The following is a 24,869-nucleotide window of genomic DNA, read 5'->3' on the forward strand; positions in this document are numbered from 1 at the left end:
GGACTACCAATGTCTGCAGGGCATGAGTGTGCAGATGGTGAGGGAGTGGCAAAGACAGTGTCATAGTTGTATCCATTTGAGAATTTCATCCTGTACTTTGCTTACTCTTAACATTAGTTCTTGACTTTACCTGTGAGACAAAACCCAAAAAGGGTCGGAGACTATACATTTTTTTATAAGCATCTGAAGACAACATGTTCGCCCAGTTGTACCTACCAATGGGCAAAAAAGGGACACAGAGGATACAAAAACACCCCAATTAATCCCAGAATTCAACCAGACCGCAACCACGCACAACTTGGGTACCATCTAAATTTTCTTAGTAGGTATGCCAACAAGGATTAGGAAAGGGAAGCGGGGATGAGGAGCAGGACATAAGGTTTGCTCAGAAGTACCATTATTCCATTATTTTTCCTCTTTCCTCTCCAATCGACCCTCCCAGGTCCAACTGGGGTCCTTCCTCTCTGACATCTTTTTCTCCACCTATGGTGTCCCCCAGGGATCAAATCTCTCCCCCTAGCTGTTCAACAAGTACCTGGCACTCCTTGCCCACCGCATCGTCGCTCTCTGCCACAACTTTCAGTACTATGCGGACGATACCCAGCTCATTTTCAGGCTACCCTCGGCCTCCTCCTCTCCTTCCCTCATCTCTGACTGTCTGTCTGCTATCCAGGAATGGTGTGCCGCCAATGACCTCTGCCTTAATGCCAGTAAGACTGAGATTTTACTCATCGGCACACCCACTCCCTCCTTCCCTGCAGCTCTCTGGCCGGCCTCCCTTGGCCCTCTTCCTGCTCCTACCTGCAAGGCAATAAACCTTGGGGTTATCTTCGACTCCACACTCTCCTTCTCTCGTCATATATCTGACATCTCTAAGAGGTCACACTACCAGCTGCACCTCTTCAGAGGTATTCTTCCTTTCCTCTCCTTCCCCCAGAAGCTCACTGTCTCACGAGCCCTGGTTCTCTCAAAGCTGGACTACTGTAACAGCCTCTATCTTAATATGCCTGCCTCCACTCTCTGCCCTCTGCAACTCATCCAGAACAGAACTGCAAGACTTGTCCTTGGCCTCAGGCCCAGGAACCGTATCTCTCCAGGACTGAAGTCTCTACACTGGCTCCCAGTGGCTGCGAGGATAAAGTTCAAAACCCTCTGCATTGCCCACAAGGCCTTCTGGGGCCTGGGGCCTAAATACCTTCAACTCTCTCTTCCTAAATATCTTCCCTCCCAAGCCCTTCGCTCATCCGTCTCCAACTCCCTCAGGGTCAGCCGCTTCTCAAAGCAACGAGCTGGGGGTAGATCTCTCTCCTCGGCAGGAGCCTCCCTCTGGAACAGCCTTCCTGCCTCCCTGAAACTTGAGGAGAACCATCTCCGGTTCCGGAAGCACCTCAAAACCTTCCTCTTTGCTTCTGCTTTCTCTCTCCCTCTCTCCTGCTAATTCTTCGCTGAATCTGCACCGAATCTGCAACTGGGCCACTCTCGCCGACCTCGGTCCTGGGCCCAGCCACTCTCCACTTGCACTGCCTCCCTGGCAACCCCTTCACTGCGGGACTGTCTCTGTATCCCTACAGCCCCCGTTCCCAGCACTTGTCTGCACTTACCTTGCACTTGCCACCAGCTGGCCCTTTATTTATTTTTATTCCACTTACCTTGTATTGCACTTCCCCCCTCCCCTCCCCTTGCACTTTATCCCTTCCCCCTACCCCTGCACTTGCATGATCTGAATGAGACCTGGCCTAGTAGGATCGTTGTCTGTCTTCCCCTTGACCCCCCTCCCTGCCTCGTCGCGCCTTGAAACACTTGAAACACTTGTGTATATGCGCGTTACAAATGCCATATCATATCATATCATATTTTCATTGACATCAGTGTTAACTATACCCTGAAGGTTGAAGCACTACATTTCATCCAAACAGCCTGTCCAGCAGAATCCTATAGCGTGTTTTAAGAAATAAGATAACTTCTGACATGCAGAACCATCCCTTAATATATTAGGGTTTAACCATAATTGAGTGAACATTACTGGCAATCCTCTGTCCCAAATGGCCAGAAAATATAATACCTAAATGAGGGGAACATACGTGGCACATAAAGCTATCCACAGTCATGTCCAAATAGCACCACGCTGGTGACATAACACACCTGTCAGAAGGCACGCGTGAATCTGCCTCCAATGGAATCAGACGAAGCTGGATGGCTCAGTGAGACTGAGATGCTTTTACACAAAGCTAAAGGAATGAGTTTTGCTTTAAAAGAGATAAAAACAGACACATTTGCAAGAGCAACACATTGTAGGGCGCTTATGCCGCACTTGTTTTCAGGTTGGGGACTCACTTCATAGATTAAGGAATGTGACAAAACAGGTGTAAGAGTTGGTGTTTACTGATAAGTAAGTAATGCATGCATTCCATGCATTGCAAAAAAGGAGCAAATAAATGTGTAGCATTGGGAGTTGTAGTCCGGGAGGGCAGGGGCAGGAGCACGGTGTAGTGAGGGAAGTGGCACAAGAGGAAAGGGAAGGCCGTCTGTACCAAGAGGGCGAGGAATAAAGATGTTCTGAGTAAAGCTCCGTCTTTGCCTCTCTGTTCCCGCATTGCGAACTGTGCGTGGGCTTACCCTGGCGACCGGAGGACCCGGTCTAGATCTGAAGGCAGATCTCACATCTCACAATGAGAAGGACGGCAGCTCACAGGCGTAGTCGTTACCGCAGTGGCTGGGTTACAATTCAGTAAGAGAAGGAAACTCCCCACTGACGCGGATGCGTCATCGGAGGACAAGTCACCCGGAAGTGATACTGCAGGCCCCGGGCCACGGCGGTGAGTGGAAAAGGCCAGAGGGACCAAGGAACACATGGATTTTGTCCTTTAGCAACTGTGCTCATGCATTAAGAAGGCGGCCGATTGCCCATCGGGGGGGCGCCCCAATGAAAGGGAAGACCTGTCCATTTTCCAGTAGATGGACACATAGAGCAGAAGGCCTAGTGGCTCCCAGGGAAGGAGAGTGTGGTGCTTGTGCCTAGCTTGGCGGCCGCATCCAGGAAACAACAACCATAGTTGGTTATGGTATACAGTCACCTCAGGAGCACAATAAGCCCATCAAAATATGTCAGATCAGGACATTCCAGCCACAATACCAGTGACCCCACAACCACAGGGCAACCACCGAGTGGGGGACACCCTGGCTGTACAATTACCTGGCACATTTGATGTCACAGACACCAGCAACATGGGGCCATGATGGGCCAGGTGGGTCAGAGATTTCGTCCTATACCTAGGGGCAATTGGCCCAGTGGAAGATGCAGCCACCAGAGACATAATTGATGAGTTCCTGACCGACACAATTGATACGATCCAAGGCCTAAAAAAACAGCACTGGGCACATACTTTAAACCCCCACTAGTGTGGATTACGAGAGACACCTCTTCCACCCCACGAAACAAGGCAAAGGGGAGACAATGGATGCCTTTGTGATGAGACTGTGCAGCAAAATGAAATATTGTGATTTTGCAAATTACTCTAAGCACTGGATGCACTGCGCTCGCAGATCATTTCCAGGTGTAAATCACAGTCATTTAGGAGGAAGCTGCTACAGAAAGCAAGGTCCCTGGAGGAAATGCTCATGCTGACCAGGGCGGAGATGGCCATAGACCCACAGGTTGAATCATTTGGGAATCAGAAAGGCCAGACAGTGCAGCCAGACAGCATAGACAAGCTAGCCGGTACCTCTAGAGCACCCGACGAACATTCTGTTACAGATGTGGATACGCGTACGCACATGAAGGCTCCTGCCCAGCAATTGGACTGCGGAGAAGAAAATCACTTCAAATCACAGTGCCGTCTAGCGAGAAGTGTAGGTCGGGAGAACGATGGAGGCACGTCCAGCAGATCGTGCAGAAGGCACACCACCTCGGCCACAGACCCTTCTCAAATAGTGGCACAGTCAATGCCACTGGGAAAGGAAAGCGAGAGGAGAGAACATGGATCAGGCAAGGAGAGTCATCATAGAGAAATAAAGGAAGCATAACCAGGGAGGGAAAGCAGGTGATACCAGACCCCCTCAACAAGACCAGAACGCCGCTCGAGGCACCACGTCCGCTGCCTAGTGGAACAATCGCCAACTGATACAGAACGGAGTTCCTCAGAAGGGGAGCAAAGGAAAAAGGGATACCTTTATGCAGTACGAAATCAGAATGCGACCAAACATAGTCCCACGCTCCTAATGCAACTCAACGAAAAACAAACAGAGTTTCTCATTGACACGGGTGCAACAGTAAATGTCATCAGTGAGAAAGTGTTTCAGGCATTGCCACACGCATCCAACCCAACGCCCCACGGAAGTGGGCATATACCCATATAGTTCAAAGACCCTGCTAAAGTGCTTGGGACAGTTTGAAGCCCAGTGTCGATAAAAAACACAAACCTGGGACATACCAATACATGTAATCGCCAACCCTACAGAGTCCGGAGGCATCATGAGTTTCAAAACAGCTATCGAAATGGGCCTAATCCACATCCTCTACAAGCTCCTGGTACATAAATACACTGATATAGTGGAAAAGATAGACCAACTCTACCCATCTCTCTTCAAGGGAATTGGAAAACTCAGAAACCAGCAAATCATGCTCCACATTGACCCTGAAGTACAGCCAGTAGCACAGCATTACAGGGGAATCCCGGTGAACATACAGCGTCTGATTTTAGAAGAGCTTCACAAACTATTGAGTCAAGACATCATCAAACTAGTGTCGTGCCCACATCATGGGTGATCCCCATCGTGCTGGTCCCAAAGAAAGGGCCGGATTTCATACGCTTATGCATAGACATGAAGAGGCCTAATGAAGCCATCAAACGGGAGAGGCACTTAGCCACCCGCATCACGGACCTGGTTCACTTACTAAATGTTGCAAAATTGTTTTAGAAACTGGACTTAAATAAAGGGTACCACCAACTAGTTTTAAGTCCGGAGAGCAGATATATCACAACATTTAAAATACAACTCGGATTATTCAGGTACAAAAGAATAAGATTCGGCATCTCGTCGGTGGCCGAAAATTTCCAGGCAGAAATCCATAATGTGAGTAAACATAGCCCAAACTCTATCAACAACAGCGACGACATCTTCGTCTTCAGCACAACAACAGAAGGACATATTTTCAACCCTGGCACATCTATGCTTGGCCCGGGAAGCGGCCAACCTCACATTGAATCACGAGAAGTGTGAGTTCAGGAAAGTCACCCTTCAATTCATTGGTCACATCTTCTCGGCGAATGGGATGACACCTGACCCTGAGAAGGTACACTCACTGAATGAAACATCACCACTAATGAAAAAGTCGGTCCTTCGGTCATTCCTAGACCTAGCGAGTTATTGTGCTTGTTACATCAAGCACTTTGCAACCATAAGTGAACCCCTGAGGGTGCTGACAAATCAACATACTCCATTCCACTGGTCAAATGAATGTGAAACGAGCTTCATAGCCATTCGTGACATGATAGCGAGGGCAGAAAACATGGCCTACTTTACACGGACAGGGAGACTGAACTAACAGTCGATGCAAGTCTGGTTGGCCTGGGGGCCATACTGGCACAAAAGGGCCCAGAGGGCTCACGTCAGCGACACATTGTTTCATATGCAAGCAGAAGCCTGTCACAAACGGAACTAGCTTATTCACATGCAGAAAATGAAAGCTTGGCCGTTGTATGGGCATGCAAACATTTTCATCTGTTCCTATACGGAAAACGCTTCACTATCATAACAGATCATCAGGCGTTGATATTCCTATATGGCAACCCACAGGAGAAAATCACACCTTGCCATGACTGGTGGGGCCTGCGACTACAAGACTACTCATTTAACATCATACACAAACTGGGCAAGGAGGCCAACCCGGCAGACTTCTTGTCACATCATCCCACACATGAACATACCCCGAAACCGTCAGTAGCGACCGTTACCTCAGATACCTCATACAGCAGACTGTGCCGAAAGGGATAGAGCTTCTGGAACTTACAAAAGCAGTGGAGGAAGACAAGGCATTCCAAATCATAAGGAAAGGAGCAGAGGAGAGTCGTCTGAAACAAGAAAGGAAGTGGACAAGCTACTATTGGTCAGGGAGGAACTAGTGATGTCCGAGGATAGTCTACTGCTGAAAGGGAACAAGATCATCATACCAAGCCAGCTCAGGAAACGGGTGCTAGAGCTCACAAATGAAGGACATCGAGAGATAGTATCAACGAAACGCATGCCCTGCCAGAAGGTGTTGTTCCCACAACTAGATGGTATGGTAGGAAACATATTAAAGGAATACCCAACATGCAGCTTCATCACCCCTGCAAGGCATCCGGAACCCCTTACCATGTCACCACAACCAGGAGTGTGGGATGAGGTTGCCATAGACTTCTTTGGGCCGATGGAAGGCAGGAAATATGTGGTTGCAATAATAGATGAATATCCCAAATATCCCAAAGCAGAAATAATCTCATGCACGGCTGCACACCATGTCATTCCGGTGTCAGACAGGATCTTCAGTGCCTATGGTGTACCCCTGCAGGTAAAATCAGATAACGGACCACCGTTCATGAGCCAAGCCTTCCGTGACTTTGAAGAGTATATGGGTTTCAAACATAGGAAGTTGACACCATTGTGGCCCCAGGCGAATGGCATGATCGAATGTTTGATGGCCAACCTAAAGCGGACATTACAAATATCCAATCTGACGAGACAACCATATGAGGAACACACCTCATAGCTGGACGGGGAGGTGCCCTGCTGAAATAATGTTTGGACGGAATGTGCGCACTGCCCCAGCACAAAGGGGTTGTGGACCATCCTGAATTTCTTTTTACATCCTTGGCAAGACTCCCTGTCTTCCCTGACATCCGCAATGTAGCAAACACATTTTTAACTGTTGTTATGCTATATCTAGAGAAGATATAAAACGCGCAATTCGATTGATTAGTTATTTGCATAACATCTGCAAAATCTGTTTGATCTTTGATAATGCCGTGTTACAGCTAATTGAATTATATAGTTACAAGTGTATTTATAAAGTGTATGGCGTCTGGTGGGATTTCTGTAACCTTTGACAACATTAAAATGCATTTTTGTCAAGTGTCATGCTCCTCTAATACTGCAGATGGCGACACAGACCGTATGTTTACTTTTGACGATTATACTGCTGCCTATTGCTTTACGGTGCCTTAATTGTCTGAGAAACTGACACCACTAGGATGTAGACTGCCCGAGTCAGTTCCTCCAACCTTTTCCTGGACACAAACTGAAGAGGCATAAGCGTTACAGAACAAAAAGTTCAATAAATACTTATCAGGGCAGTGAGCGAGTACAGGTGTCACTTGAGAAAGTGACTGGAATCTCGGACGGTCTGTCCTCCTTCTGAGGTTGATACACTGAGTACCATTAAATCGTGCTGTAGTAATAGCACATTTCATTGGAGCGCTTAGATGCCGGAGCAATCTTAAATGAAGCTCTGTACAATAATGACAGTATTACAAATGTTAACCATCCTCGACTTGTATGGCCATTCCTTTAGAGTAAAAGCTATGGGGAGCTCCCTGGGACCGGACGGGTCATGGAGCCCACCTCCTTGTTATATTATAGCCACGAAGATAACATTACTTTCTCAAGGGTATTGTAGTGGAAGCCACGGAGCAATGAGTCTTTCAATACTGTGTGCATGTGTGCTATTTGTGGAGCGCCTTATTGCAAAGGTAGTTATGCCCTTAAGTTTAGTTTTTGTTTATGTTTTTTTATTGCACTTATGTTGTCGGGGTTCACGTGTTTGCTATGGGTTTGGTCTTTACATTGGGCCTCATTACGACCCAGGCGGACTTCGCGGTGCTAAATGCACCGCGAAGCATGGCGGAAAGCCGCCGATAGCGCCATGGGGGTTGGCGGATTTACCGCCCCATTCCGACCTCGGCGGAGCGGTAAATCCCCAATCCCCATTCTGCCCTTCCCCATTCCCATTTTTGCCCCATAGGGTATAATGGGAGTGGGGAAGGAGTTAATTACGCCACCGTAAAATACGGTGGCGTAATTAACAACGAGGTCCCGTAGCGCCATGGTTTTCTCCGGCTGGGAAAACCAGGCGGAGAAAACCTCCATGGCGCTACGGGAACTCGTAGTATGGCGGAGAGGTACGCCATGCACTACGCTGGCGTAATACCCTCTCCGCCAGGGTCCTAATGAGGCCCATTGTCTACTAATAGATCCTGCTTTATGGGTGGTTACAAAAGGGTGTTGTAAAGGCTTGGTTTGCCTCTCTTGGGGGGGAACATCTATATTTCAACACGAGCACCTATTTTTCCCTTCCACATTTGCCGTTTTCATGTAAGAGTTCTCACCAGTTGTTGGGATGCTTGGAAAAGGCCATAGGCAGGGGTGGGCTGTCCTATAGGGAACTCTGGAGATTTCCCGGTAGGCATCTGCAACCCTGGTCCTCCTCTGTGTGATAACTCATTGGAAAATGGCTGGGCTCGCTGAAAATGATGAGGCCACTCTGAACATTATTTCCTGGGCCTCTTTTGATTCCCAGTCCATCCCTGGCTAGGGGGATGTGTGCGTTCATCTTTTTAATTGCAGCTGCAGCTAGAGGAACTCGTGGGATCTTTTGCGATGAAACCCTTCTCTCCCCTTCAGTCTGTGCAATGATTTTCTCTAATTAAATTGTATTTCTTTTCAAAAACAAACAAAGGAGAAAACCAACAAGAAGAACATTTCTCCCCATTTCTTTGATGGCTTTCCAACTTGCCACGTTCTTCCACCTCTAACCTTACTTCACCCACACGCCCCCTCTCCCTCCTCCCCAAAACCCACCACCCAAAAAACAGCACTCTTGTCTTCACATATCCCTTATTTTAACTCCTCTTTTTGGTTAGGCAACATAGCCATTTGCTCAGCACTGGACCTGGGTTCTCCCTCAATCCCCACAACAGGCTACCACTTCTCACAGGGCAGTTGTATTCTCTGTTCCTGGACCGGAAGGGGGAGAGCTCCATCTCCAAGTTAATATCTGTGTCATTTAAGCACCCTGTGAGGTTTTCCTTCTGATAACCGTCTTTGGCCTTCCTGACAAACTCCCGCCTGCTAGTGGGGTCTCCACCACTTCCAAGCATGTGCACCACAGCTCTCACGCAGCCAGGAGCCAATGCTGTGTGATATAGGGACCCCCTTTACGCTATCTTCAGCTGAGAGGATGCTTAGTGTCATCAACCGACCTCCTCTTTGACCCACGAATCCTGTATCGCTTTGCCGTACCACCACCTGTGACTGAAGGTCTCCCTATGCACACATCTCCTCCAACACGTATTGGAACCACCACAATGGCCAGTTTGACTGTGGAGGTTTTGCACCTATGTAATAGCTTAATTCCATATAGTTTAAATTGCATTGATCTTGAGGCTTTTGTTTTCTACTACAGATCCGTGACCACATTCCCTCCGAAAAAACAGCCCGTAAGTCTTTTTCCAATTTTTCTCTTAAGTGCGCCAAGCCCACACTTCACACATTCCTTATTCACCTATTTTCTTATTTATTATTTGTTTGTTTATTCCTTATTCACCAGTTTATTCACTGCGATTAGTCACCTATTGTGCCCAGAACCTGCTCAAACCAAGTCAATGGCCTTGAAATAACCTCTTTCCATTTCTTCTGCAACAGCATTTCTTCAGGTGCAGATACAGAACTACGGAGAGTTGCCATATACGCAGCTCCCCCGAAGGTGCAATAATATCTTGAAACTTCAAATCTGGCCTTCCCTCTCCAGACCCTCTCAAACTATAATTGCAACCATTCAGGCCTGACAATCTCTCCCAGGAATTGTGGCGCCCAGTGAGAACTTAATGAGGACAGCCATGTGGATGCTTTCTCAATGAACTTACCTCTCTGTCAGATCTCCTATAAAGAGCGCAATCTGAAGTGCAATCTAAACCTCTTTGGTAAGTACTTCTTTGAGGCCAGGAGCCGTTTCCCAGATGTACGTGAATGTACTGCTGCGCAAAATTTCGAATTCCAAAATGCTGAATGCGAAATATACGCCGCAGTGAAATCACGCATGATTTCTATCGAATCCCCTTACCCGCTCCCTCACCCACCCCTTACTGACCTGTTGGCGGCAAACCTCATTGTGTTCCACCAACTCCCCCATGTTTCTGTGACACCGGTTCCCTTCACTTACCTGGATGTGAACTGGAGCAGGAATAAACATCAGGGCAAATTGTGGCCACTTTGGGCCGAAGGAATAATTATTGTCGTCCCTAACCGTAGGGGTATAGTGGTACACAAAAGACGGTTCTATGGGGAACAATTATCAAAAAGGCAAGGTTGCCCTTAGTAAGTGATCAGATTGAGGAAGTCCAACAAGGACGCTAGATCGGGAAATGTTCTGCCAGATGGCAACCACCCATCAGTTGATAAGTTGCTTGGAGATGGAAAAAAAATAAAAAAATAAAAAAAATTAAAAAAACTCTCGTCGTGATGACTCAAGCGCCTATTGGCTGACATGAATGATTTCAGGGCATCGGGATTTTTATATGCTACCTTTATTGACTCAAATGTCTCAAAATCCCTTTCATGCGGGTGGTTGTCAAAGTAAAAACGTTTTCTAAAAACAGGGTGATATAGGAAATCACAAAGATGGTTTTTTAGAAAGGAAAGGGTCACTTTTTCCACACTGGAAGCGCTAAAAACCTATCTGATGCTAGGGTGGGGTCTTTCGTATCTTGATATCCCCTCCTTGTTTTGGAGATATCATGAGATGTTGTGGAGGGGCCACAACAGGTCAGGTCGACCGGTTTTGATGGTTATATGCAGATGAGAACCATCTTCTTCAGGACAAATGATTTCTTTCTTTAATGGCACAGTCACTCGCTATCCCTGCAGATAGGACAGCATACACAGCCCGAGCAGGCTTCACAGAATCCTGAATTAGGAGACATAATGGAACATTGCAAAAGAGGACATCAGTAACCTCTAGTGGCAATGTTGCATTGCAAATTCTTACAGAACATACATGATCATGTCTCAATGGCTATTTTGCAAGGAGTAGGTGCTCTTTAAATTTGGGAGCATGGCCACCTGGTAGTGGCTAGGATAACAACCTGCAGAACCCTAAACCCAAAACACCGGGATAGGTGGCTGGGGGGGGGGGGGGAGCGAGTGTTTGCAGTGAGGGAGCGGAGGGGAGCTCCTCAGAGTGGGGAGTGCCATAAACGGAAAAACCTGGGGGGAGGATGAGTGTAATCTCCAGGTTGCGAGTGCATTTGGAAGGAATGAGAGGCGTGGGGGGGTGGGGGCGGTAAATTGAAACCGGTAGGTTCCTACCTGGTGTGGTCAAAACGGCATGGTGGAGGCGGTGTAGGAACCGCTGAAAAACTTCCAAAACAATAGGAAGTGCCGCGGTGCTGCTTCTGAGTGGAGTGAAAAAAACATTCGTTATAATGAGCCGCCGGGAGAACAAAGGGAGCTGGCTCAGCATATGCTAGAGGGAAGGTGGGACTCACCGGATGTCCTTGCCGGAGCGCTGGAGGCTGTGTGAAAATGCGTCAGCTTCAAAAAGCAGAAGGAGCGATAACGGTATATGTTTCTTCCGTGTGAGCTGCGTAGGGAGGGGGCGTGACTGGTTGCCTGGCAAGGTCCTATGGGATCTCCGGACTGGGGGGTGTGTGTGTGTGCGAGCGTCATTGCTGGCCGTGTCCAATGGATATGGATAGGCGGCGGGTGTGTGCAAACAGTGGGGACTCGAAGGGCAATGCTCTGCTGTGAGCAGAGGAGAGTGTGTCTCAAAGAAGAACAATGTCCAGAGCTTTGGAGCAAACAAAGTATGGAAGGTGCGGCCACGACTGTTGCCAGCCAGGGGAGGGGAAAGGATAAAAACAAAACCAAAATGATGAGAGGACGTCTAGGGATGGGATGGTCAGGGGGGGTAAAGAGGGGGGGAGGAAAGGGGACACTGGCACCGGTGTGTGGGTGGAAGTATCCACCCCTATTTGTTGGACCCCAAGCTGAGGGACTCCAAACCTGATTCTGTTCAGAGCGAGGACAAACAGATGGAAACCGAATGCAACATTTCCAACATAAGCAGATGTCCATGTGTCAGGCAGTGTGCATAATGTTGAATGCGCCTAGGCCTGGGAATTCAAATCCTAGATGGGAAGGAATCCTGAAATGGAAAACAGAGAATAGAGAGAACAGCAGCATATATGCTATAAAACACACGTGGATCTGGGAACATATACCTGTCATGATGCCTGCCCCCGGAAGACCAGACCAGGCCCAGCAGCTCCGGAAGCAGGCATCATGCCACTTGGAGCATGCCCAAAAGCCCCAGTTAGGGGCTGTTTGGGTGCAGTCCTGGTGCCTATGGCGCCCGGCTCATAAAGATAAAGTCAGTCCTGGCGCCATGGGCGCCAGGCTCATTATTGATAACTTACCTGAAGCAGACCATGCTGCATACTCACCTGAGGCAGACCATGCTGCATGAAGACTCAAGCCAAATAAGGCTTAGGAGGGACTCTTTTACTGAAGGGACTATTTTGTTACTTGGGTGGGGCTGTGGAAGAATACTTACTTGGATCTTCTTCCAAGGCTATTTAAACCACGCCCGGACAGTCACACGTGCTTTGCGTTATTCTGCTTGCTGCAGCATAACGCTCACCATGTTTTCAGCAGCTCCAGTCTTCAGCCACGCCCGCTTCAGTCCTGGGACTCCTGAAACAAGAAGAAAAGAAGGATAAAGGTTAGAACAGGAGTTTTAACTTTAATCCTTACCTGAATCCTGATCCATTTCGCCACGGAGCTGAAAGACAGAAGTCGTTGAAGCATCGCTTTGCATTCCTACGGCGCCGCGCTGAACTCACCTGCTTGGCGGTGCTTCAGCATTCCATCACGCTCTCTCCATCTTGCGGCCGCCCTCCGACACCTAAGGAGACAAGGACAGCAAGGTGAGCAAGGGGACTCTCTAAGGCTATTCAAGCTACCCCCAAGGACTTACCTGATTTACCACGGGAGGTACTTACCTCATCTCGGGTCGGCGCAGTCAACTCTGCTTCATCGCCATACACCGGCCCCTCAGGGGAGAAAGCAAAGACAATACCAGTTACCCCCCGCAAAACTTACCTGAATCTTACCAATTGCCATTTGGAAATCTTCGAGTGGATTAATCAGCAACCTGCAAGGAATCGAACTCTTATGAACAATTGGACTTTAGAGTCAATACTGGAACTCACCAATTCCTCTACGCCAGTGAAGTAACCGGTCATCAACGCGCCCCTGCGGTCAACGCAGGATGGAGAGCTCATCCTTCCAAACCATCAGGTGAGACTAAGGAGGGGACATCAAGAGTGATCTGTGGGAAGACAACGGGAGTGGGGAAGGTGGGTTGACACTCAATTCCACGGGTGGTTAATTCCTCTTCTCCTTTGCAGAAGAATATTCTTGCGAGCCGGACAAACTAGGCTGAGCGGGCCAGTCCAGTCAGTCATCTCGGCGCTACACGTCACGCTGGTGGAAACAACAGCGGCCCAGTTCCGGTCGACACCCCCGTGGGAACCAGGTGAGCGTAACAGAACGCGAAGCCTTCCCAAACGATCAGGCCAAGGTAGCCTTTGTACTGTCATATCTCAGCGGCAGTGCTGCGGATTGGTCCATTCCACTAGTTAACCAGGATGACCCGATTCTTTGAGATTTCCAGGGTTTTCGAACAAGCATGGAAAGACTATTCGCCCGACACTCCCGAGGACAGGCTTTGGACAACAAACTTTTATCCCTACACCAGGATCTTTTATCTTACATTGCAACTTTCAATAGATTAGTAGTGGAAACCGAATGGCCTGAAGCCAAGCGAATCACATTATTCCATCGAGGACTTCGGGGAGAACTTAAAGATGTTTTGGCCCAAATCGTGAACCCGCCTCAAGACTGTGCTGAATATATAGATCTAGTGGTCCAGCTCGATCACAGACTTCAAACCAGGAAGGCTGACCAAACCAAGTTTGAGAACAGGATGTTGGTTAAAACCCACGTAAGCTCCAAGGGAGTAGATGTCTCAGAACCTATGCAAATCGGGGGGGTTAAAGGACCCTTAACCCAGAAGGACAGAGATAGAAGACGGCAACTGCAATTATGTTTATATTGCGGAACTACTGGTCATTTTCTTCGGAACTGCCCTGTAAAACCACCCAAGAAAGTTATAGGAGCAGCAGACGAAAACCATGTGAAATCTGACTCGGGAAACTACCACGCCCGGCAAGCGTAGAGGTCCGCTTGCCGAGCTTAAAGAAGGACACTCTGACCTCGCATTTCACCATACCCATGGTCCTTGTAGATCCAGAGCAGCCATCACGGATGCACGCGGTAAAGGCGTACGTAGACAGTGGAGCCATAGGAAATTACTTGGACTGGGAATTGGCTACCAGGATGAATCTATCTCTCACCCGCAAGACCACGGCCGATGTTGTCACCACTGTAGATGGAACGGAAATTGCCTCTGGACCCGTAACTCATTCCACTGCAGAGATGACATTGCTGAGTCATGATGGGCATCGAGAGGCTATGATGTTTGACTTAATCAAGGCCCCACAGTTTCAGCTGATACTGGGGATACCTTGGTTGGAAAAACATAATCCCTGTATTGATTGGCGAGAGAAGAGACTAACCTTCCCAGAATGTGCTCACACCTGCTACCCAAGGAAAACTCAAAACTCAGTCCTGGCCCCAGTAATTCCAGTAGCCATACAATTACCTGTTGAATACCAAGACTTTCAGGATGTCTTCCAAAAGGAACAGGCAAACACCTTACCACCTCACAGATCGTATGATTGTCAAATAGATCTTGTACCTGGAGCACAACCACCTTGCAGCAGAATCTATACCCTTACGGAACCCGAAAATCTCCATTTCCGCCAGTACCTAGACCAGTACCTTGCTAATGGCTTCATTCGCCCGTCCAAGTCCCCTGCATCTTCAGCTTTGTTCTTCGTACCGAAAAAGGAAGGCGACCTTAGAATATGTATAGACTACCGCGCACTGAATCAGATAACCATCAAGAATCGATACCCACTGCCTTTGATCCCAGAGCTACTAGACCAGGTGAAGGACGCTTGAATATACACGAAACTAGACCTTCGGGGCGCATATCATCTGGTACGTGTCAAAGAGCGTGACGAATGGAAGACTGCTTTTCACACCAAGTACGGACTATTTGAGTACCAGGTGATGCCCTTCGGACTATGCAATGCACCAGCAGCCTTCCAGTTCTTCATGAACGATGTCCTCCGAGAGCTTATCGACGTTTGTGTGGTCGTTTACATCGACAACATCTTAGTATACTCTTTATCAGAATCTGAGCATGTAAAACACGTCCGAGCAGTCCTAGAGAAGTTACGCCAGCATAAATTATATGCTAAACTGGAAAAGTGCATCTTCCACACTACGGAAGTGGAATTCCTTGGATTTATTCTGACCCCGAGAGGAATCCGGATGGATACACGAAAAGTGGATGCCATTCTTAATTGGCCTTCGCCAAGTTCAATCAAAGGAGTTCAAAGCATGCTTGGCTTTGCCAATTTCTACCGCAGGTTTATCCCGAACTGCTCGCACATTGTACATCCCATTACAACGCTGTTGCGAAAAAACAAACGCTTTGTGTGGACAGAGGAAGCCGAGAACGCCTTCCAAGAGTTAAAAGCTAAATTCACATCTGCTCCCATATTAAGACACCCGCGCCCCGAGCTTCCCTACATAGTGGAAACAGATGCATCCAGTTCAGACATGGGAGCAGTCCTTTCCCAAAAGGATCCTGAAACTAACCAGCTTCACCAAGTGGCGTTTTGGTCAAGAAAATTTTCAGCCCCCGAATTAAACTATGCCATAACCGACAAGGAGCTGCTGGCCATCAAGTCCGTCTTCAAGGCTTGGCGGCACTATCTACTGGGTGCCAGACATACCATCACGGTCATCACCGATCACTGCAACTTACAATACCTAAAGACAGCCAAAGCCCAATCTTCGCGCCAACTCCGTTGGGCATTGTTCTTCGCCGAGTTTGATTTTGTAATAACCTATCGACCAGGTTGTAAGAATGCTAAAGCAGACGCCTTGTCCCGGATTGGAATGGGAGAAGCAGAAATAACTTTAGAACCCGTACCCATAATTCCGGAACAGAGAATCCTTGGCCTTACATCCATACAGACACTGGAGGACATTCAAAACAAGATCCACCAACTCTTTGATTCCGTTGCCCTACAGGACTGGGCAAAGAAAGGTCCAGAGTACTCTGGCCCTCATTACGACCCTGGCGGAAAGGGGTTTACGCCGGCGTAAACCATGGCGTACCTTTCCGCCCGACTACGAGTTCCCGTAGCGCCATGGTGATTTTTACGCCTGCTTTTTGCAGGCGGAAAAATCCATGGCGCTACGGGACTTGTCGTTAATTACGCCACCGTAATTTACGGTGGCGTAATTAACGCCTTCCCCACTCCCATTATACCCTATGGGGCAAAAATGGGAATGGGGAAGGGTAAATGGGGATTGGGGACTTACCGCCCCGCCAAGGTCGGAATGGGGCGGTAAGTCCGCCAACCCCCATGGCGGAGTTGGCAGCTTTGCGCCATGGACCATGGTGCAAATTGCACCATGGTTCTCCGCCAGGGTCGTAATGAGGCCCTCTGTCATCGATGATTTACCTTATTACCAAGGCTGGCTATTTTTACCCCAAAAAGAACTACAGGAACTTGTAATTTCCCATTACCATGACACCTTAATAGAAGGGCATCCGGGTATTGCAAAAACCGAAGCTAAAATTAGGAAGCAATTTTGGTGGCCCACCTGGCGAAAGGATGTCAAGTGATTTGTCATGTCTTGTGGCATTTGCGCACAAAATAAAGGGCAAAAGAAAAAACCTGCTGGTTTATTGCAACCATTAGACATACCACCTACCCCTTGGCATACCTTGTCATTAGACTTTATCACGGATTTACCCCCGTACCAAGGTTACAATACCATTCTAGTTATTGTAGATCTTTTTTCTAAAATGGCCCACTTCATTCCTTTAAAAGGGATACCTTCAGCTTCAATCCTGGTCAAGGAATTCCTTGAAAATGTTGTCCGCCTGCATGGCTTTCCTTCAGTGTTAATTTCAGATTGGGGCAGTCAATTCATTTCACATTTTTGGAGGAAATGCTGCCAACTGGCACAAATTGATGTTAGGCTTTCGACCAGTCACCACCCTCAGACCGACGGTCAAACGGAGAGGACCAACCAGACTCTTGAACAGTACCTCCGTTGTATGCTACATCAGTCTGAGGGGAATTGGAAAGACATTCTGTGGATCGCAGAGTATGTGTACAATAATTCCGTACACTCAGGAACTGGACAAAGTCCTTTTTTTTACCATTTATGGGCACCATCCTCGAACCTCGGATTTGGACTCACCCCAGCATTTAGAGATGCCCGCAGTGGACCATCTCCACGCTGTTATTACACAAGCCTTTAAAGAAGCAACCATCCATTTGCAAAAGGCTAAGGAAAAATACAAAAAGGATGCGGATCAGCACAGAAGTGAAGCTCCTAAATACCAAATAGGGGACCAAGTATGGTTAGCCACTAAGCACTTACCACTCAAGGGGACTCGGACCTTTAACCCCAGGTATTTGGGACCTTTTTCTGTCAAGGCAATTATTAACCCAGTGGCCGTCAAGTTGGACCTACCTGCTCATATGCGAATCCATCCCGTCTTCCACGTGTCTCTTTTGAAGCCAGTGCAACCAGGAACTAGGCTAACCACTCCACCTCAACCTATCCTCATAGAAGGGGAGCCCGAGTTTGAAGTCAAGAATATTTTGGACTCAAAAAGAGTGAGATCAAAACTCTTTTACCTAATTGACTGGAAAGGTTATGGTCCGCAGGAAAGGTCTTGGGAACCTAGTGACCACGTGCATGCACCTCGTTTAGTGAAGAGGTTCCATCGGGAATTTCTAGACAAACCACGGCCAAGGGGGAGAACGACTTTAGGAGGGGCCTTGAGGGGGAGTGCTGTCATGATGCCTACCCCCGGAAGACCAGACCAGGCCCAGCAGCTCCGGAAGCAGGCATCATGCCACTTGGAGCATGCCCAAAAGCCCCAGTTAGGGGCTGTTTGGGTGCAGTCCTGGCGCCTATGGCACCAGGCTCATAAAGATAAAGTCAGTCCTGGCGCCATGGGCGCCAGGCTCATTATTGATAACTTACCTGAAGCAGACCATGCTGCATACTCACCTGAGGCAGACCATGCTGCATGAAGACTCAAGCCAAATGAGGCTTAGGAGGGACTATTTTACCGAAGGGACTATTTTGTTACTTGGGTGGGGCTGTGGAAGAATACTTACCTGGATCTTCTTCCAAGGCTATTTAAACCACGCCCGGACAGCCACACGTGCTTCACGTTATTCTGCTTGCTGCAGCATTACGCTCACCGTGTTTTCAGCAGCTCCAGTCTTCAGCCACGCCCGCTTCAGTCCTGGGACTCCTGAAACAAGAAGAAAAGAAGGATAAAGGTTAGAACAGGAGTTTTAACTTTAATCCTTACCTGAATCCTGATCCATTTCGCCACGGAGCTGAAAGACAGAAGTCTTTGAAGCATCGCTTCGCATTCCTACGGCGCCGCGCTGAACTCACCTGCTTGGCGGTACTTCAGCATTCCATCACGCTCTCTCCATCTCGCGGCCGCCCTCCGACACCTAAGGAGACAAAGACAGCAAGGTGAGCAAGGGGACTCTCTAAGGCTATTCAAGCTACCCCCAAGGACTTACCTGATTTACCACTGGAGGTACTCCCCTCATCTCGGGTCGGCGCAGTCAACTCTGCTTAATCGCCGTACCCCGGCCCCTAGGGGGAGAAAGCAAAGACAATACCAGTTACCCCCCACAAAACTTAACTGAATCTTACCAATTGCCATTTGGAAATCTTCGAGTGGATTAATCTGCAACCTGCAAGGAATCCGACAGAGTGAAGATCAGACATTTGAACTCTTATGAACAATTGGACTTTAGAGTCAATACTGGAACTCACCAATTCCTCTACGCCAGTGAAGTAACTGGTCATCAACGCGCCCCTGCGGTCGACGCAGGATGGAGAGCTCATCCTTCCAAACCATCAGGTGAGACTAAGGAGGGGACATCAAGAGTGATCTGTGGGAAGAAAAAGGGAGTGGGGAAGGTGGGTTGACACTCAATTCCACGGGTGGTTAATTCCTCTTCTCCTTTGCAGAAGAATATTCTTGCGAGCCGGACAAACTAGGCTGAGCGGGCCAGTCCAGTCAGTCATCTCGGCGCTACACGTCACGCTGGTGGAAACAACAGCGGCCCAGTTCCGGTCGACACCCCCGTGGGAACCAGGTGAGCGTAACAATACCATACGTAACATTCTCGAGTCAATGTACATTAATTTGGCATCACACAGTTCCAAGAAGGTGTAATGCTTGCAGCAGCAGGTGGTTTAGTGCTGCAAGACTGCAAGTTCCTGCCATTGCATTGCTTCGTTGAGGCCTCGGTTGCATGTGTGCAGGTGGAAAATCCACTTCTGTTCTTGTGTGAACAACATGGCATGATAGTTTCCTCCCCTTTTGGGCCGTTTGATTTTCTCGAGAATAGTCCATTTGAAAGAATGAGCTGTATGGCCTTCTGCCAAGAAATGGGGGACCATTGGTGCTGTTATTTTTCTGGTTCTGATGCATGATTTGTGTTCGATCATGCGCTTTTTTACCTCACGGGCCCTCATTCCGATGTATCTTAAATTGCATGGACATGTAATCATGTACACTACCCCTCTTGTGTTGCAATTTGTAAAGGTTTTCTGAACCCATGGAGTTGTCCAGCCTATGTCAAACTGGAGCTGCAGGGTCCTCTTCTAAAAGAAATCTTTATTATACAGGAGGTGGGGGACACCCTGTAACCCCGATGCCATTGTAGCAAACAAGGGTGTGGGGGACACCCCCACCAAACCCGCTCCCCTTGTTTGCTAAAACGGTACCATATGACATACTGGTTTGACATTTTCAGCTCTATGAAATTTTCCCTACAGAAAAAATTCAAACAAATAAACCATATTATTTTTTCAAAATGTTCTACAGAACCCCTTTTTCTCCTCTATCACTGGGCGCATTACTACATTTTCTAGTTTGACCCACTGTTGTTCACTTGCTGGCCTAAAATGATAGTCTTATATCCTGAGATGTGTCGCTAGATAGTAGGCGTCGAAGTCCGGGCCCTACTCCTCCAACCTCATAATGGAGGATCAAGCAAGTGAAGGGTATCCTTTCTTTTTTCCCCCCTCTCAAAGATATCTGAGCAGCCTAGCGTTGACTTCAGCAAGAATTTTTTGCAGCACCACTCCCAGAAACATAGTGAAGAGGAAGGGTAACCTGGGAAAAGCATTCATTTTAACCCTGCCAACCAGGCCGGCTCCTGGAGTTCTCATCTCAGGGGGCACCTTTTTTGATCAGGGGGGCCCAATTGCCATTGAGTCTGGGTGTAGGAGTATCCTAAACAAAATGCTGGCATTAATCCAGATTACTCAGATCCATGATCCAGCAAAAAATGTCTTCCCGGATCTGGAAAAATCCATTTGCACCGTTCAGTTGGTTTACACAGTTGGACTGCTTTAAAAGGTGCAGAAGCCTGGACTCAAACCTATACAGGGGTTTGCTGAGGCCATATTGCGCTCTAATCAATTAAGGTTCAAATGGATGTTTATATAATGCACCAGTAGGCTTCAATCAAGTTGCACAAACACAATGGCTCCTTGGAAGGTTTTCTTTGAAAGTTTAATTTGATGGATCCAAAAAAACATCAGACAGCCAAGACGTGTCTCAAATATCCAAGTCCTTGACACATGGAGCACCGCTTGGAAATCCATGAGGAAGTCGGGTCTAAAACACCCGTCACATTATGATTGGGAAAAGGTAGAATTTAACCCTTATGAGGATATGGGATTGTTTGTGACTGAGCTCCTTTGGCACACAATTCAAGGGTCGTATCAGAAAATACCGCTGATTTGGTCCCAACTAATGAAGCAATAAGAAACATCATAGACAAACCATTTGCCCTGAGGAAGACCTTGTAGGGGTTGAAACACGTGTTGACTGTCTGATGATGTTTTTTTTTGACCAATCAAATTAAACATCCAAAGAAAACCTTCCAAGTGTGTTTTTGCAATTTGATTGAAGCCAACTGGCACATTACATATACATCTGTTTGAACCGTTGTTGATTAGAGACCAATAAGGTCTTGACAAACCACTGTCTGAGTTTCTTCTAGAGTGACCCTGATGCTAGTGTCCTATTGATGTTTAGACCTTTGCGACTCATCATATGAGCTAGTGTTGGACAGATTTGCTTGAACCTTGGAATAACTCCTGTTAGGTAGAATCCCTTGCAGTGCCCTTAGGGACCACTACACACAATTAAGACTACAGGTGGTAATACAAGTTCACCTTTAGTACAAGCCTGTACTACTATGTTAAAGTGGTAGCAGTGGCGGAGCAGCAGGCTTATCTCAAGAGTATATGAGCAGTAGCAGAGATTACACAAAGGGACCACAATTATTGTGACTCAAGCAAACACTGACTCAATGTTTCAGGTAAAAAAATATAAGTACATTTATTTTTAAACCATCTGTTATAAAAACACAACACTTCTATAAATTCAAAACCACACGTAAAATACATTACACACAACCAATTCACTTGGTACAATATAACTCAAGGTAAGTACCCTATGTTTTAACGGACTGGTGTTGTGAAACAAAAGACGTTACCGGGAATACTTATGCGATCACTTTTTGACATAATGACAGTTCGGTCTTACTAAAGATACGAGTATCCGCAGCAAGAAATGTTACCGGGGCAAAAACCAATTAGCACTTGAGTTAACCTGAGAGAGTTGGGGGCAAAAATCAAAGGCAATACTTTTGTCAGAGCAGACAGAATCAGAGAACACTCGTTGACAGAAATACAAGAGTCAATAGGCCGGAGCCAGTGTCAAGTGGAACTGGGTTCCTGTTGTCGAGGATCACACAGTCAGACAGTTCAAGATTCAACGTTGCCAGGAGTACTTAGATATCGTCAACAGAGGAATCAAAAGTTATAAGAAGGAGGGAAGATTAGGACAAGCCTTGGAAGAGGAGAAAAGGGATTCACCCTAGTTCCTCAAAGCAGAACACAGTACCTTATTCAAGGGAGAAGCTGGTGCCACAGGAGTTGTTCTTGGTAGTTTCCTGCAGACCCACGGTTCCTGGAGCTTCGATCCTGGGGATGAGAAGGAGGACGTCTGGAGGGGTCTGCACCACACAGGGATGAAGCCAGCAGCAGCGACGGTGAATAAAAGGTGCGCTCCTTTAAAACAGGAGAGGCTCTTCAGGTGGCTATCCGGACCACTACAGCAGTGTGCAGCAATTTCGACCATGAAGAGGATCCTCTGGCTGTGGAAGATGAGCTGGTTGACCCCACCAGGCTCAAGGGTAGAAGACTCCGGCTGGATCTTCTCTGGTCGTCGAAGGGTAGATAGCTCAGGACTGCAGCAGGGCTGCACCGGGACGGGGTAGTTGCAGCAGCCGTCTTCTTCTCCGCTTCTCTTCAGTTCCTTGTAGTTCCTGTGGCGACTCTGACTTCCAGACCAAGAGTCCTGCCTTTTATGCAAAACTCCACCATTCACACAGCCTGGCTGTCAATCACGCAGCAGGGGGGATGTCCAGCCCGGACAACCACCTCAGCCAATCATGGCAAAGTGCGACTTGGGTTTCCTAGGATTCCCTGTGCAAGGGGGGACTACACCCCTCCCTCACATTCATCCCACCTAGACACCCAGGTGCCTAGAGGAGGGCTTCTTGGCAGAAGCCGCCAAAAGACAGTGAACAAAGGAGGCAAACTTGGTTTGCCGCACAATGTAAAACACAAGAAGGACTTTAACAAAAAGAAATGGCGACTAAACCCGACCGGAGCCAAAAGAAAGAGTATTTGGTCAAGCGGGTTTATATAATAGCCTAAAACAGTACCACGTTTATATAGTATAAACGCGGTAGAAAAGTTAGGGTAGGTACCACTGCCACAAGCCAAGTCTAAATGTTAAAAGAGAAAATCAAGGCTCTAGGAGGTACAGATAAAAAGGGCTAAGGAGTAACCCTTTCCAGTATTCCATGTAAGATGGGGTGTACTGGATCTGTGGTTAAACAACTAGGTAAAGTTAATGGCAACTTTACCCTTTTCTGGGGAATAGTAGCCAGCCCCAGAAATGGAGTCGGTGGGAAGTCTAAAGGACAACCCTGTGTTACTGCACTGAAGGTGCTGTGAAACACACAAAAGAAGGGGGCTATTGAAGCGGTGTACTCCAGAGTCCACAATCACAAAAACAGATGAAATACACATGGCAAAACATGGGTAAGAGTGGAGGAAGAGCTCACACTCTTACCAAGTGGAAAAAATAACTCCAGAAATCGAGCAAAGCTGCTGGGGGACTCACTAGGTAAGGGAAATTAGCCATTGAATGAGAATTCTCCCTACAGCTCCCCTCCCTTTTGTCCAGTTATGTACTCACACCTAGGTTGTTAGGATCAGGGGAAAGACACTTATCCGTAAGACCTCTTGAATGTCTGATCGGGATGCTTGTTAGGATTTCACTCAGTGGCAGATTTAAGGGAAAGGGCTTCATTGGTAAGACTAACAGAGAGCCCTGGGTAGGAAGGGCATGGGGATGGTGCTTAGGGTGGGATAGTTAATGGCTGTTATGAGTGCAGCAAATGTTCCATGTTTTAAGTGCTCTTTTCTATTACTGCAACTGTGTGTTTAGTCGTATGAGTTTGACTGGCAACAGTTTGGTCGCCTCACTAGGTTTTGCTAACATAAAGTGATTTGCCCACTCAATGTGTTCAAGTGGAAATATGCTCTCCCCTTCCATTCTCTCATCCCTTCCATAATCACATGCTCTGCAGTACTTCTCCAAGGTCTTCTGCTCTCCTCTTCCATCCGCTATTTGTTTCCATCCTTAAACACCCTCACTAATTTGACCTTCCATTTGCTACTCACTGCTGCCTCCATCCACTACTCCCTTGTCCACAGGGGATAATATTGAAAAGCATGATATTGAAAAGCATGAAAAACAAAAACTGTAAACTGTGCCCCTGCACAAGAACCTCAGAGGTGAATCCTAATTAATTATGCACTTAGAACACATTTTATGGACCTTTTTCCAAAATGATTATATAACTGAGCTATAAAAACATACAGAGCAAAAGAGAAGCAAGAACAATTGCGTGGCAATATCAATATACCAATCTTCTCTTACCTTCCCATCTGATCTCCCATATCTATTACATCCACTCCTCCCTAACCCTTCACCCTCACTCACCTTCCATCTGCTACCCTGGCCCACTATTCCCATTTACCACCACTCCCATCTACTCCCGCCTAACCGCACCACGCCTTCTTCGGCTGGCTGGGGAGAATTGAGGATGATGCCTCCTCTTCCTCTGCGAGGGCTGGGCACAGAGAAGGTTCTTGTTGTCCGTCCTCCTACACATTACTGAAGCAAGAAATATGACATTTTGTTTCTTAAAAAAACATTTGAAACACAGAATTGTGTTTTTTGTCGCATTTCTGCTGCACATTTTAATGAATTATAGGGAGTGTGAGTGCTAGCATGCATGAGAGAGAACCCTGGTAGGGGGAAACAGATGAAGAGGCAGACATGCAGGTTGAAGGGTTTCAGGCCTCCTAGTAGCACTCTGTTGCAGGGAGGAGGGGCTACTGTTCCCCTGCCATGCGCCTATACATCATTGTCTGGTACATCCTGTTTACATCCTGTTTATAATATGCAATTGTCCATG

Source organism: Ambystoma mexicanum, chromosome 12, assembly GCF_040938575.1.
Source record: "Ambystoma mexicanum isolate Mex_15411 chromosome 12, UKY_AmexF1_1, whole genome shotgun sequence".
Taxonomy (NCBI): Eukaryota; Metazoa; Chordata; class Amphibia; order Caudata; family Ambystomatidae; genus Ambystoma; species Ambystoma mexicanum.